The sequence below is a fragment of the Pezoporus occidentalis genome, unplaced genomic scaffold (genome assembly GCF_034315485.1).
Source record: "Pezoporus occidentalis ecotype Australia unplaced genomic scaffold, CSIRO_AGI_Poc_V1 ctg11, whole genome shotgun sequence".
Lineage (NCBI taxonomy): Eukaryota > Metazoa > Chordata > Aves > Psittaciformes > Psittacidae > Pezoporus > Pezoporus occidentalis.
The window spans coordinates 9,037,011-9,053,395 of record NW_026912886.1 but is presented as its reverse complement, the minus strand read 5'-3'; the positions used below and the strand labels follow the sequence as shown (position 1 = coordinate 9,053,395).

General features: G+C 37.7%; 1 long non-coding RNA gene across 1 annotated transcript in view; it reads right to left on the bottom strand.

The window, feature by feature from the left end:
- The window catches only part of LOC134169435 (uncharacterized), a 67,472-nt gene extending 55,356 nt beyond the window's left edge, over positions 1–12,116 (bottom strand). Inside the window, exons 1-2 of the long non-coding RNA XR_009966888.1 lie at positions 11,818–12,116; positions 9,880–10,001 (exon numbers count right to left, since the gene is read on the bottom strand). This is a non-coding gene — a long non-coding RNA (uncharacterized LOC134169435). The remainder of the gene's footprint in view (positions 1–9,879; positions 10,002–11,817) is intronic.
- Between the last annotated feature and the right edge of the window lie 4,269 nt (positions 12,117–16,385).

Below are 16,385 nucleotides of genomic sequence, written 5' to 3'. Positions count from 1 at the left end.
GACATGGCTTGATAGGTCTTTGCATTAGTGCTGCTCAGCATTACATAAGTCTCACTCCTCCCAAAACAAGCCAAGCAAACTAATTTCTCCATATACCAAGCCCCTCCTGGGAGAAAAACTAAAGTGTAGGCTGAAAACAGAGACTTTGACATGCAGCCTGATGTGCTGCTCTCACAAATTCAGTCATCTCTCATTACCACACATCACTAGACAAAAACTAGATTTTTGACTGAAAACAGAAATATATTTTCAACTCCCTTCCACATCCACCTCATCTATACTGACTCAACTACCGAAATTTAGATTTGAAAAAGCTTCTCATAAAGAACTAATGAAAATCATGTGACTTTTTACACAATATATTAATTTGCTCTCTTTTAATGATGAGGCCGTTTCAAAAGTGCCTAGGGCTAAATAACAAGAAGTATAAAATCCTACACTAGAATATATGTAAGGAGAGCACGAGACATCTTCTATAAGAAGATTTATAATTGGAAGGTAAAAGTGTCCATCTACCAAACAGACTAAGCTTTCAGATGAAAGAGCATAGCTAAAACAACTGAAAATGTAAGCAGTGTGATAGAGTTTGGAGCAGAGCTCTGGACACACACTCTTTGCAATGATTACAGCCATGGAACCGTGCCCATCATAACAATAACTGAAGTCAGATGAGGGATGCATGTAGACAGGCCTGCTCATACAGTCTGGCTCTTGCACACTGCACTAGATATTCATTCTGATCTCAGCGGGAAAGCATGTGTTTGCAGAGCTGGCTTGGGCTGCACAAAGTTAAACTCTTTATTAAATTTTCTAGTTGGCAGTAGTCAGCAACAACTTTCAAGCATGCTAAAAAAGTTTATTTTTGAAATCCAGATTTATACAGTGGAGTGCAGCACATGTTTTCTGAATCATTGTTTCCCCTCCTTCCCTGTGGAGATCAGGGCTGCAATTTTTCCAGAGCTGTTTAAGATTAAGTCTCTAACCCCACTTTCAGAAATTCCAATTTTTAACTGGCTATGATTCCTGCAGCGTAACCATTTACTACTGTTGGCACTATTCTTAACTAAGGTTTTGGTTTAGATCAGTTCATGGTCAAGTGATAATTTTAATTCTGGATGAAGAGGTGCTGCTTCAGAAAGAAAAGGTACAAGCAAAGATTTGAGGCTAAAGCTACTGAAGTACAGACTGTTAAAAATAATTATATCTACAGAAATATTAATTGCTTCACATCCCAAGTTATTTTACATCAAAATTATCTAACTTAATTTCATTATAAAAGGGTATTTGCACAGCAGAGACACTGAAGTTACCATGCTTGGCCCACAGACTATTGGAAACTGCTATGCTGAATAAGGGAGTGCCTTTGTGGAAGCAGCAAGGCTACTCTGCACAGGCACTGTCTCTCCCTGATACTTACTGATTTCTGTATCAGTTAGGTATCAATGGACTATAGCTAAGAGAAGATCTGGCTGGTAAAACATTACTGCAGCTATTTGCTTTATCAACATTATGCTTGAAAAAAACTTACCACTCCATGAGACAGAAGACACTGAGACCCCCAAACAGCGGCTGAGAAATGAGCAGCCAGAGTGCAGGGAGGCTTCAATTCTGTCGCTTCACTCCTTCTGCTCCCCGAGGACCTGCACAGCACATAATGCCACACTTGGTATAGTTCACATGGCTTGAAGGCATGGGAACCAATCACAGCCTCAATAGGTTACTTCTGCAGCTCAGATTTAAATGAATTTATTTTGTAATTTTTAAAAAACATGTAAATTTAATCTTATTTGGAAACGACCAGAGCTTTTACAATGATTTTGCCTAACCTGAAACAGCTCTTTTTGTAATACCTGAAGCCCGTAAATTTTTGAAAGTGTAAGCTCACTCTTACAACACATAAAACCACAGAATGCATAACTTTATAAAACACAGTGGTGACTGAACTTTTGAAAGCTCAGATTTAACTACCTGTTGTCTAACTTTAGCACACTACTCATCGATAAAGCCAGTTTCAAAAGTGATGGCATACACATACAAGTTAACACGAAAAACCTCTGGCAGCAGAGTATTTTAAAAAACACTGCCATGTAATTTTTAAACAAGCTGAATTAAAAATAAATCTCAGAAAACTTGTCAGCACCTATAAACATAGACAAATTGACCTCTCCACCACCCCCTGCACACATCCTTGCCAAAAGAAAATTGCACACAAAAATGAAACAACTTTCAAACCTATCTGCCAAACCCACAAGGGGAATTCAGATCACTATTTCTATCTATAAATGCCCATTTTAGCCACTAAAGCAGGAGCTCCAAATATAGAACATTTAATGCCTGTGTCAACTTTTAAAAATCAACTCCATAATTTAAAAACTCTCTTACTCCGCCGCTCAATTATATATTGCAACTAAATCCATTTTCAGTTAAAACCCTGTGCATGATACTGACTCATATTTGTAGGTTGGGCACCGAGACATTTCCACTAAAGAAAAAGCAAGGCCTGTTGATGGAGTGGAATGAAGCACCTAAAGCAAGCAGCAAATTTAGATTCCACACTATAATTTTGTAAGACAAAACTGTTGTCTTAAAACACACAGCTTATGTTTGCATTTCAATCAATCACGAAATGACAAAATATACTGACAATATTTTCAGGAAAACACTTTTCAGAGCTGTGCCCTACTGGGTTACACAGCATTATGACACAGTGTGAAGAGCTATAAATTTTACCACCTTTTAGGCTGAATGCTTATATTGGTTGAACACCAATATATCAGAGAACAGGCAGAATTATCCCTGCTACTTGTGCCATGCTAGCGTCTCCCTCTGGAACAATCAGTCTCCTCTGTGTCTCCCCTTTTTTCCAATCACGAGCAGTGTGATTAGCATTATGTGTAATCTTGTACCTGACAACTTAAATCTCACATTCATGGTACTCCATGCCCCTCAGGCTGAGTTTATGGCTAATCTATGTAAGAGAATGCTCTTCTCTCGTGCAGAAATTACTTTATGCAATACACAGACCTTACTGATGCGCTGAAAAGCGACTGAAGAGCGGGACTCTTGAGAGGACACTTCATCACCCTCCCAAGCACCATGGAAAGAACAATTTACTGGTTTCTTAGACACTGCTGATACCTTTCCTGCTCAGAATAACACAAACCAAGGGCCCAGCCTCTTACTTCCAATCAGGACATCTTTTAGTTTGCATTAAGGAAGAAAAAAAAAAAGAAAGGTCATGTATAAATTATGAACCATATTAAATCAGTTCACAGTTGAAATTTGTTTATGGTTACATAAACAGTGCAAATGGGGGAAACTAGCAAGCTGCTGAGAGAGCAATTCAACAACCTTCATTTGAAGAAAAAATTAGAGACTTGGAAACCTCCTCCAAATTATTCCAACTGTACACATTTTAACATTCTACATGGAAAAAAAAAAATAAATCAGACAAATCATTCCAAAGGAATTCTTCCAATAAGAGAAAATTAAAAAAATAAAGTACAATTAAGTATTTACTGATTCCAAGTATAACTGCAGCAATAAATCAAGGGAAAGAAGAGCAAGAGGGTTTATATCCTAAAATTTGCTTGATTTAAACCAATGTAACACTCATGTACTTACAATGGAATGCTACTCCCACTGGATTTCCATCGCACTTCTGCAAACTCACATGTATAGATATACAAACTAGGAAATATTCTTGGATAGAAAGTATAGTTTTTCTGTTAAAGAAACTTATTGTTCCTAAAACTAAAGAGCCTCAATGTAAAAGGTTTATGCAGCACAAAAACATGAAGCTGAACTTAAAATTCTCTGAAGACCATGCACACATTTCAAATTTACACACCAAAAAAGAATTCAGTCGTTTAGGGCATTTTCAATGAAAAGAAAAAGACTTATGATAACTACAGGGACTAAAGGAGAAGGACAAAATAGGAAAAGTCTTTCAAAACATGTAGCATCATTATCTGAAAATCTTTTTTGCTGCATGGGAGATGTCTGTGGATTTAACTTTGAGGAACACCCTGGGATTCACAGCTCATTCATCTTTTTTGCCTTACATCATACTTGAGAACCAGGAATTTTTCCATTTGCAATGTCGTTGCTTGAGATCATCTGTCTGTGCATACCCCTGCAACGCAGCTCTATCCAGAAGCTGCCAGCACTGTCCACAGTCAACTCTTTTCAGATTAAGCTGATTTTTTCCATGTAGTCTATCTCCTCCTTTCAAATAATCTATCAACATTTATGGGGGAAAAAGCGCACAGTGCACTGTATGCAGACAGATTGCAATTACGCCAGGGGGTGCAGATAAGGGCAATATACAATTAATGATATAAAGTATCCAGGCACCAGGTTCCATATTTTCCCCTGAAAGAAGGAAGGGGAGAGGTTTAAAAGTAAACACACACAAACCATTACTCAAACACACATTATGCCTGCACATTTATCCTAGTATGAGTAACTGCTCAAGGAGATACAAATACAGTAATATTTAAGCACGTTTTCTTCCATGGCACAGGTGGCTGCTGAAAACTAATCAAGTATTGAAATGTTCCAAGCTCTGCTGTCATTCTGGTGGTTTAATTCTTTAATTTTTCCTTCATTTTTGATACCAAAAAAAAATAATAATTCAACAATTTTGAGCTAAAACACATCTACAGAACAATCTCTGCTGGTTCATAAAAAAATCACTCCAATTATCCCTGTAAAATAAGTTGTTGAATTTCTCTTTTCACCTTTGAAATATAATAAGAACATTTTTCTCTAAGAACACACAGCTCCCTACTTCAAAGAAAGAGAGGAAAGCTGTTCTAGGAAACTGTTTTTTGTTGGTTATGCATGGGCAGACCCAACAGAAGCCAAAGAGAGTCCTGAACATGGCAATCTGTCTGCTTCTTACAGAGGAACTTTTGGAATGAAGGCAAACAGTGGCAGAGACACAGGACAAAAGTGTAACACACCAGCAAAGACATAACTGATCAGAGGCACAAATCTCATTAGTGACACACCAAAGCAATCAGACTGTGAACTCTGTCTCAAGTAAATCAGTGTGACTTAGACATTTCAGGATCAGAGGTGAGATGAGACTATTCTGGAACCTGACTCCGAGTAGGGAAACATGGTGTTCAGGTCCAGGTACAGCACCATTGCTTGGAAAACAAGCTGTAAACTTCCTTTAAACTGTTCAAGTTTCTTCCAATTGCCAAGTTTAAGTAAGTTTTACAAGGAAAGAGTTTCCAACATAGTTGCAATCAGAGATTGCCTTCTTCAATGCTGAAACAGGGTGATGATGAGCAGACTATAAAACATGAGAAAGGATTACATAGGCCAGTCTTGCATGACTAATAACAAACCTTCCTTTAATTCGGTGCCAAAACCAAGAGAATCTGAGGATCAACACACTCAGGAATATCATAAGGAAAAAAAAAAAAAATTTCCAAAAGGAAAATAGACCTGCTACTTCTCATTAAAAACTAGCATATACTAAAAGATGTACTACAGCATTATTTCCTAAAAGAGCACCATGTAAAAGCATGTCATTTGCTTTCACATGGTTTTCTCTCTTTAAGTCCTCTGGGGCTTCTAGACATATTGATAAACGAAACTGGTCTGACTACTCTGGCATCTTGGCATATAGTCATTTAAAACAGAGACACTTCCTAACTTGTGCAAAATTGAAGCATTTGTTTGAGAATAATTATTGCCTTAGCCCAACAATGCTTGGCAGACTTTTCTAATTAGTTCAGAAAAATGATTGAGGCAGGCAGGCAAGCAGACTTTGTCAGGCATTCTGTGAAAATAATTTGGACCACACACTTGGCTGCTGAGCCAGATAACTTATGTCATTCTTTGCTATCTTAACAGGTAGGATTAAAAAAAAATGCAACAAGAACAAGAAAAAACCATCTAGCACATGAAAAGTGAACTGAGAGGACTTCTCACGTCTCCTGCTGCAGCTCTCCTGTGTTCTCTGTGCGAGCCACAGTGATCAAGTCATACTGTGTTAGGCACCAGCAAATTACTTATTTTCTTTTGTATTTCCTATTGTATAGTCAGAACCAGAGCTGAAAATACTCACTGTGAGTCACAGGCTGTGCAGGTCCCAGAACAATATTTGTAGAGTATTCATGCTGGGATAGCCAACTGTGCTTTCCTTCTCCAGGGATGTTTTAACGCGCAGAGCATGTTCAAGACAAACTGGGATCAGGAGAATATCAAATCACGACATGCTTTAGTAGGCTGTACAACTTCCAAACTTGTTTCCTTTCTGAGGTCTTTTCAGAAATCAGCACACTAACACATGAAGACAAAAATCAAGGTGCCATGTAACTTAACTATACTAAGTTTCACAGAATTAATTCAATAAATAAACTGCAACTATTTGCTATTTCAAGCCAAGGACTCACACATCAATGAAACTAAATTAGGTACATGATGAAATTAAAAGTTTTTGATATCCAGGCATTTCAAGAACTTCTCATCTGTGTATTTTACATTATTTCAATTTAGAGAGCAAACAAGTAAAAAAATTTCAAGTTTTAACATGAATCTATAAAGCAAATCAACTGGTCAAACCATTAGATGCAAATGGATATGTTGCAATATATAAACTTAGATTTACGAAATAATTACATTTGCTAGCAACATTTACATATTTCCCATGTCTGCAGACTTTAAGTGGTAGCTATTTGGCCTATTATGCTTAGATAACCACCTGGAACTCCTTCCTGGGAAAGTTCCCAAGTCTAGACACTAAAAATCATATGTTTCCAATTATGAGAAACTATTACTATAAGGCCAACGTAAATCTCCTACATCAACAATCAGTTGCCAATTATATCACATTCCACAATAAGCCTTCTTACTATAACTAATTTAGGGAATGCTTGGCTTAGAAAAAAAAAAAAAAAAAAAAAAAAAACAATAAAATTAAGAGAAAGGGAGAGGTAAAAATATCAGACCTTGACATCAGAGTGAACATTTGAACCCAAACATTAGTTTGGTGAGACAAAAAAGCCACAATGAACTGGATCAACAGAACTATAAATTGTACAACATAAAAAGCTTCATTGTGCAAACGATGATGGCTCTGTTATCCACAGTATTCATCACACTCATTCCTGCATCATGCATAAAAGGTTCTGTGAAAACAAAGGTATTAGTGTGTGTTTTTTTCTCTTGCTATGCTGCACATCCACTACACAAGAGTGTACTGTTGCCAAAACTGCAATGAGGCTTTTTGAGCAATGCAACAAAATCCAGTGGGATGTGTTCCACTTTCTGTCGATCACTTTTTCATGGTTTTGCCATATGGTTGGAAACAGCAACTATCTAAAAATCAGCTGATTTTTAGGAAATTCTAGAAAACAAATATGATTAAAAAAGAGATTAGTGGCAAAACAGCCTTTATCAAAAACAGCTCTCATACAGGAAAAAGATCACATTTTATACATACATACAGAGAGAGAGAACACACTTAAAAAAAATAGTGAAAACACTTGAAAGTCACCTAAACTAGTAAACCATTTATCCTTTGCCTTTCCCACTGAGTAGACTGATTGTATTCATCTGCTTTCTATAACAGAGCAGTATTAGCTTAATGCTCATGGATATCACTATATTAATTTAAACACAATAGAATTCTCGATGGCAAGTTAACTGTTTCAGTAGAAACACTGTAATTTGCAGGTTTAAATTGTGAATTTATTCTGAAAATTATAATTTTCTGCAGTTTACAGATGGGGAAATATATCCAGTAATATAAGAATTAAAGTCTTTGTTTCCAGGGCTAGTGACTTCTGAAGATTACAGCCCCCCTTTACAGGCAAATCAATGAACCTTTTGAGGCTATTGGTTTTCAAAGTTGTTGATCTGTTTTGTGGGCAATATCTCCTAAAGAAATTATGAAATGCAAGCAACAAACCACTGCTCTTTTTCTACATATCATTTGACACTGCTTTTTTTCTGACTAGTAAGTGAAGTTGAACAGAATTTTTTGTGTAGTCTATCAATTCTGAAAGGAAATTCTTCAGACATTTTCATGACAATATTAGTTTCAGCACAAAGTCCAGTAGAGGTTATGTTTAAACAGAAAAAAAAGACACCCTTCAAGTCCCTGCTTTTCTGGATTTATATTCTTTTGGTTGAGATTTGCGCAATGTTTTCTACTGGAATGTTCCCCTTTGCACAAATAACCAATATTCAGTAATGGAAAAATAGGTGTAACTCCATAAGCCAGGGAGCTAACACAGTCACCTTGGATGTGGAAGCCAAGGCTAAACTCCTGACTAAATTGATATTTACAGAGTGGAACATCCTTGCAGAAATACAGAAAGAGGCTCAGAGCCCATCAGCAAACATGCAGGATGCTAAAGCCACCTGCTTGTAGAGCAGAAGTCCAAGTCCCTAATCTGACCATGGAAGAGATTCCAAAGCCATGCAAGAGCCCTGCTCAACAGGACACTAAGTTACCCAAAAGCATCCTCCCATCTTTCAACTTAAACACTTTTCCAAGACTTTTATCCTACTGATGTATAGAACAAATTAATTTCTGATATTTAGAAACCTGCAGAACATGAACACAGTTCATCTGTCAGTGCTTTCCCAGGTACTAGATACACACAAATTTTGGCATACACTGAGCTCAGTAATATGTGATTTGTCATACTATTTTAGAATCACCTCCACAGCACAATTACAAAGAGATAGAGGACAGTATATCAACCTGTAATTGAAGGAAAAACATGACAAAAGTTAAAAAATTGAAAGTCATTTGAAATATAAATAAGACTATTCCTGTGTGTTCCCTGCTGCTGTAGTACCTCAGCATCCACTATTGTCATCACTTGTATAAAAATAAAATAATAAGAGCAAAACTTTATAAAGCTGTCTCCTGAAATTAAGAGAGAAGAGTTTAATATGTGACTGCATTTAAATTCAACAAACTCCTGTCATTCCTATGACTGCACAAAAGTCTAGGAGAAAATTTATACTTGCTAAAGTATTTTTCCGTAAGTAACATGAATTAAAGTGAAAGTTGGTCAGAATTTGAATTCCAGCAACAACTGAGAATCAGAAATACTTCCGATAGATGGAACATATAGCATTAGGACTGAAGTTTTCCTCCTTCCCACTCATTAGAAGTAGTTTGTTTCTTGGAACAAATGCGTGACCGCAATAACATATTGGCTGGGAATTACCTGGCACAGGACTTAAGGAATATTATCTTTCATTATAGGATTTTCCACAAGTTAATATATGCTATGAAACACACGAGTGACAGAAAAAGGGAATTTTTGCACAAGAGACTCAAAATAGAGTCTCTGTTTTTCTATATTTGAGGTCTTTAATATTCAGAGCATAGGGGTGTCAGCACATACATTTAATGTGACAGGTCCCCAAACAGTAAAACAAGAAGAGTAGTTATCCCCTTTCATACCTCATAACTGATCTACATTCCAAAGAATTCTGCGCACCTCAAGTGTTGCTGAACCTACAATAATGGTGCAGTTAGACACACTATTCAACCACTAACTTTGGAACAGCCCTTCTTCAACTTGGTCCTCCATTTAAAATGGAGTACCTTGTCTTCTCTGTTAATGTGTCTGGTTGCCTAAGTAAGAGGCTTATTTAAAGTTTAGCAAAAAACTGCTGGAAAAGCATAGATGCAAGTGAATAGTGTCAAACAAATTAGAGTCAAACAAAGGACAGTTTAAAAAGCCAGAGCTTCATGAGAATTATTGTTATATAACTAGATATAACTAAAACCCAATTATCAGATTGAACAATAATTTAATGGACAGCACATTGATTCATCTTTCTTCTCATTTCTTAATTATTCACCTTATAACACTAAGTTATATTACTGCTTACCTTTAAACAATTCCCAAAAATAACGTTGTGTGAGGCAAAGGTACTTTGAGGTGGTTTTAATGACATCTTCAAAGAGTAAAGACTTGGCATGGTACTGAAAAAGCAGAAAATTTATGCTTAGCCTGAAAAAAAAAAAGAATTTGGATTCAGATTAATCATTAAAGGCAAAACCACCTGTTTTTTATGTTCTAAGAACTTTGCACGTCTGATAGTTTTGCATTAATGCCTCACTTCTGTGAAGAACTTAAAACTTTATATATTTGAGTCACTCCAATTAACTTTCATCAGGTTTTTGTTCTAGAGAAAATCCCCTAAGCATCGAAATATAAAACAGTTTACTGAGAAGTGCCCTAGTACTTCAGAATGATTTTAATACATATAGAATCATAGAACGGTTTGGGTTGGAAAGGACCTTAAGATCATCTAGTTCTAACCCTCTCCCCACCATGGGCAGGGGCACCTCACACAAGACCATATCACCCAAGGCTATGTCCATCCTGTCCTTGAACACTGCCAGGGATGGAGCATTTAACACTTCTTTAGGCAGCCAAAGAGGCCTCACCACCCTCACAGTAAAGAACTTCTTCCTTATATGTAACCTAAACTTCCCTTGTTCAGGTTTGAACCCATTCCCCCTGTGTCCTATCACTACAGTCCCTAATGAAGAGTCCCTGCCCAGCACCCTTATTAGGCCCCCTTTAGATACTGCAAGGTTGCTATGAAGTCTCCATGCAACCATCTATTCTCCATGGTGAACAATCACTAATGGCTAAATCCCATTGACTTCCAGTTAAATACAGGCTTCCCATCTACCATAGTTACTTTCAAAAGTGTATAGATATCCAAAACCACACATCAGTACCTGGCTGGATTTTCAAAGTACACAATGGTTTAGGCCCTGCTTTTGATACATTTCAACAGAAGCTAGACACTTTATCTGGTTAGACCCTTCTGAAAATCCTAGATTCCTTTCTGCATGTAGGAATTTTCATCCTAATGCTTCCTACCCACCCATGATTGCTTATCTTTACATGCATTAGCCTTCGAGCACCATTACTCATTTTTAAGCATTTATATTTGTGAGTCTACAGTACAGATGTCTGCACATACTGTATCACTGCTGTACTATGCTCATGCAGCTGTTCATTTTTTACTGTGTACAAAGAATTAGGTCATGACATACAAATAAAGCAGCAAAATCTCAAAAGCTTTCAGGACTTGACACAACTGTTGAAGGCAATCAGACTGACAATCCTTAAATTAAAATTCACAAATAGGCCATGACAATATATATGCTATTAACTGAATAAGGCAATCCACTCAATTGGGTCAAACAGTACATGAATTAAGGATCCCTAGACACTGCACATAATAATGACAGGCAGAAACAATGTGAAGCACAGCTATCACTGCAGTAACATTTCCTAACACACGACAGTATATCTAACTGGCCATAACTACAGAGCACTTTTCCTTTTCCCCACAATGTCAGAGGCAGGTTTAATTATAAAGCTGCAGTGAAATCAACAACAGAAAAATCCCAAATAAATAGACTATCTAAAAATAATACAGGCATATTGGCTATGATTTGACATCTCAGTGTATTACACATGGTGTGTACTACAGCTGGTAATTTAATTGAGATCAAGTTGTCTGATATATTGACAAATCACACAAGCAATCCCATAATTTAGTCTTTGAGATGCTAGGGACATGACAAGGACTATTGTTACAACTCAAACACATATCAATGATGAAAGCTTGTGATCTAAGCATGTTACATCCATACAAATTCCATGAGTTCTCATTTATGAATGCAGTAGGAAAGAAAATCTGAGAGTAAGAGATTGTGACAACCTGGTCACTACAATGTGCTACTCAAGGAACAGGTAGCTCCTGACTGCATAGTGAAATCACATAAAGTAGCAAGATATTTACTGTGAAATACAGGATCATTTTTCTTTTCCCAAAGTAGGTTCCATCTGCATTACACCTGTTACTGAACAGTTTCATTTTTTGCTTTGCTCTCAGGAATAGAGCCCATAATATTACTGAAAAAAACAATACAATTAAAAAAAAAAAATGGGGTGGGGAAAGAATGAATGAGAATTGTTTTACCTTCTGGGCCTTCAAGAGCAGCAAAGGAAAATAACCTTTTCAGCATGTCAAGTGCTTTTTAAAATAATATTCCTAGAATCATAGAATGGTTTGGATTGGAAGGGACCTTAAATACCATTTAGTTCCAACATCCTGCCATGAGCAGGAACACCTTCTGCTACACCAAGTTGTTCAAAGTCCTGTCGCACCTATCCTTGAGCATTTCCAGGGATGGGGCATCCACAACTTCTCTGGGCAACTTGTTCCAGTGTATTTTGTGTTAGCTGTATTACGTAACCCCAAATACGCTACCAAAACTGCACAAACCCAAAGGCAGACTGTTGTGCTTTAAAACTTCAGACATCCTTCACTCACTCAATAACACCATAAAGTACCAGTAACCTCATTCAACATATTAACATATTAATTATTGCCTACCATAACTTGAAACGGAATTTTTCACTTAGCTTTTTAATAAAAATAATTAAAGCATTTCCTCAGTGTAGTATTCACAGAGCAAACAGTGATTCTCACCATATACAAATGTAAAGCATAACTTAACATACAACAGAGTTTTATTCGCCTGATTATGAAGTTAAGAAGTGAAATACACAGAAACTGGGAAGCCATTTAAAGAGGTTGAAAGCTAGAGTCAAGGAAGACAGCTACACAGATCTGATAAAAGATAATAATAATAATAAAAGAAATCTACAAGAAACAATTGCAATTTTACAATTTGTCTACAAGAAAAACACAAAGAAGGAGATAAATGCATTGTGGAACTCTTTGCAGACTTGAACTACTTTTGGCTCTCATTGTATTTTTACACTATGCCTTAAAAGGAGGCATTGATGTGATTTCTATAGCTAACTCATATTGGAAGGCTTGGGGAAGTTGGCTGTTCTGATTTTCTGAACCCACAGAAATGCAATATTTAGTAACAGCATGTGACAATTGCCTTGGCAGCATTTCCAGAAACTGCAAACACGATCATACCCCACCCTTTGTGTCACACAACACACACAGCCCTCCGATCCCAAGTGGGGAGAAAAAGGAGATCAGAGAGAACTGTAAGGACTGATCCTGTGCCCAGTGGAGGCAGCGAGGATTTTGCCACTGAGTGACATGAAATAGAATCACTAATTGGGTTACCTGCAAGAAAGAGGATGAGAGTTGTTAAAAAGAAAGGTGGGATGAAATAAAAAACACAGCACTGATGAAACAGTAACCATAACACAATCACAGGTAGTTTGTGCCCTAAATGAGAAACAGAGGCAGGGACATAAATCTTCAAAGCGCTGTGCGAAACATTAGATGTGCACCTTATTAAAGATGAGGGGATTTGTGTCTCTAATTTGGCCTGAAGTGCACAAAACGTCCTATCCTCAAATATTTCTGCAAGTACATTTTTCAAGTTCTCAGCAAGGGGAAAAAGAGAAGGAGTACTGATTATGTGGCCTGGGGTGAAATGAGCCATTCATCAATAAATACAGCAGCAGCAGGAAAAGCAATAAGGTTAGCCAAAACAGGGCATAACCAGCAAGTAAAAAGATAGAAAAAGGCAGAAAAGGTGATAGTAAGGATACAGAGTTAACCCAAGACAATATGAGTGATAAACAGGGGGAGGCACAGACTGTGAAAAAGGAAAGTGCCATCCTCAGCAGTGACACACTAACACATATTTTCAGAATGGATGGACTCAGGGATCAGATGAAACCAAAGGAGCAGCTGTATGTGTATGCTCCTGACCAAACAAACAGGCTTTGTAGAGATGTCAAATGAATATTATGTCCCAGTATCAACAGGGGTGGACAGATGACTGATTCCTAAAATAGGACTATCTTCTTCCAGGAGAAGAAACTGAAATGCTGTGGGAACTTCAACTCATACACAGTTGCAGGTACTGTTTTATTCTAAAAAGTTAAACAAAATCCTAAATTCTCAACAAGAAAGAAATTACATTCCAAGCTTGTCATAAATTAAGCTGGAGAAGCAAATAGATATTTAGATTGCTGATTAGACATGGACACACCTAAAATGAGAGGAGTAGTGAAGTATGAAGATGCTCCTTTTATCCTTGAGCCATATCCCTGATTAAGACAGACATATCACACTTACTTCAGAGACCTTCTTTTACCAAGCAAGAAAAATAGATCAACCCCTACCTTATTGAAGAAAGTAAGGTTCTAATAAAAGGCCAAGTTCAAATCTTCTTTTTTTTCTTGACTCACCAGTCAACCTCAACATCTAGGCTACCAAAACAGACAGCCCCCAACTTGCTAACATGGCAGGGATGAGAGAAGGGGACTTTGAACAGCTCCCACTTGATGTAATCAGCATCTGGAAACCACCACCACCCAACTTGGTAAAAGAGAAGCTAGGAAACGAATATGTCTGACCTTTGTTAACAAGTGAGGTCAGACGGAGTTTAATAAAAGATGAGGTCATAACCCTGCTGGAGAAATGGCCTGATAAAAATATCTTCAAATGGTTTAAGAAAGCAAATTTTCTCACAAATGTAATGAGATATTTTATTTTTAAACTAGATAATTGCTTGAACACGTAAAAGTAAAGCCATAAGCACAATGCTCGGCTTGAAAAGATACATGGATTTACTGTAAAGACAAGAACTGGGAGAGAAGAAGGATTCCATCTCTGGAGTTGGTGGAATGAAAGAAAGCTGTTTCCAACTGCTAAATGTACTAGACAGTTCAAAAGGAAAATTAAATGTGCATGCAGTATGAAAGCATGAAAGGACCACATCAGAGAGCTCATAAAATAAAATTCTCCTGTTGCTGAGGAAGTTTGAGGTTGGGTCCCACAGTCAAATACAGCTAACCCCTCCTGGGCACACCAACCTCTCCGCTTCCCCAGGGATCAGCTGGAACAGTTGCCTCACTTTCTGACTGAAAAAATTGAACCTGGGAGGCAGACACAAAAGTCCCCCCAGGGCTTCTCTAAGGCACTGATCTCTCAGGTGACGTTCTGAAAATGAAGGGCAATCCACACATTTATATGAAAAGCAGAAGTATAGGAATATATTTTGGACACAGTAAGGAATATCGAGAAGGAAAAGAATATCGAGAAGGAAAAATAGAAATTCATGGGGAAAAAAAATGGGTTTCATTAGGTTTAGCTGATATCAAAACGCAGACTTGCATTTTCATCACCAATTCAATGTACAAATTTGAGAGAAATGTAAGCAAATAGTTTTTACAGCATAGCATATCTTACAACGCCTTTTTCAACTGTTTTCATTGTAGTGCAGAAAACTCCACAGGCTCTGATGGAGAACAGGTTCACCTCTCAGGTTACTATAAATGAGAAAAAAAGAAAAAGTCACTGTTTCAAACACCCTGGAGTCCAAGAAAGAAGACAAACAGGCAAACATCAGGAGCACAAACAGATGCACCAAGCAGAATTACTTCCCCACAGTAATGAAGCAGGTCGCACCTCTCCCCTTCCAAAGACCAAAAACTCCTAACTTCCACCACAGGAACCTGCCACTTCCATTAGAACAAAGAGACATTCTTGACATGCTCTGTATTATTCATAATGTCAGATTAGAAAGCTTCTGGTAAAAGACATGCATACTATTTGTCTGAAAGATCCCTCAGAGACTTGAGTGCTGACTAGAGGATATCCCTGCACACAGCACTCAGCATTGGCACATACCTGGCAGACTAAAACGGGTGGAAAAGCAAACAACACAGAGAAAAGGACCCCACTCAAATGTGCTTTGTCTGGTTAAGGCTCAGATGTGAATTCATGCAGTTCTGAGACAGGAGTGCAAACATCTGTTCGACACAACAGGCTTGACTGACTGACAGCAGGCAGCTTCTTTAAACTGTTCCAACAGCGCAAAACAGTTCTGAGACAGGATTCAACTCTTCAGGGAGAATTCCCCAAGGGTGGAGAAACCATCACACGACATGTCAGTGTCAGATCAGCAATTCACTAGTCCTTGTCTGGCTATGGGTACAGGAGGGTTATAGCAACAGGCAACACTTCAGTATGTGAACAATACCTCAAACAGCTAGAAATACATTACACCAGCTTTTAATCAGCTTTGTTCTTATACCAGGATGAGGCTTGGCCTTTATTTAGTTGAGTATAAAATGGCTTACAGCAATTTTTTCCTTCTATACTTGCTTGTGCCAGGGAGTCTGAACTGCAGCTAGAGTAGATATTAATGTAGTACAGTGTAAGCATGACCTTTAGACAGGCTGCACCTATTATTAACAACAATTTGTGAACATTTTGAAGCTCAGGATGTGTGCTGGAAGAACTCTCAACATCTGGATTTGTCTGAGTCCCAACATCACCAAGGTCTCAGCCACTGGGATTTTCACAAAGCAGCTGCAAAACACTCTCTGCCTGCCCTCCAGCTACTGCGACTCTGAGGACTG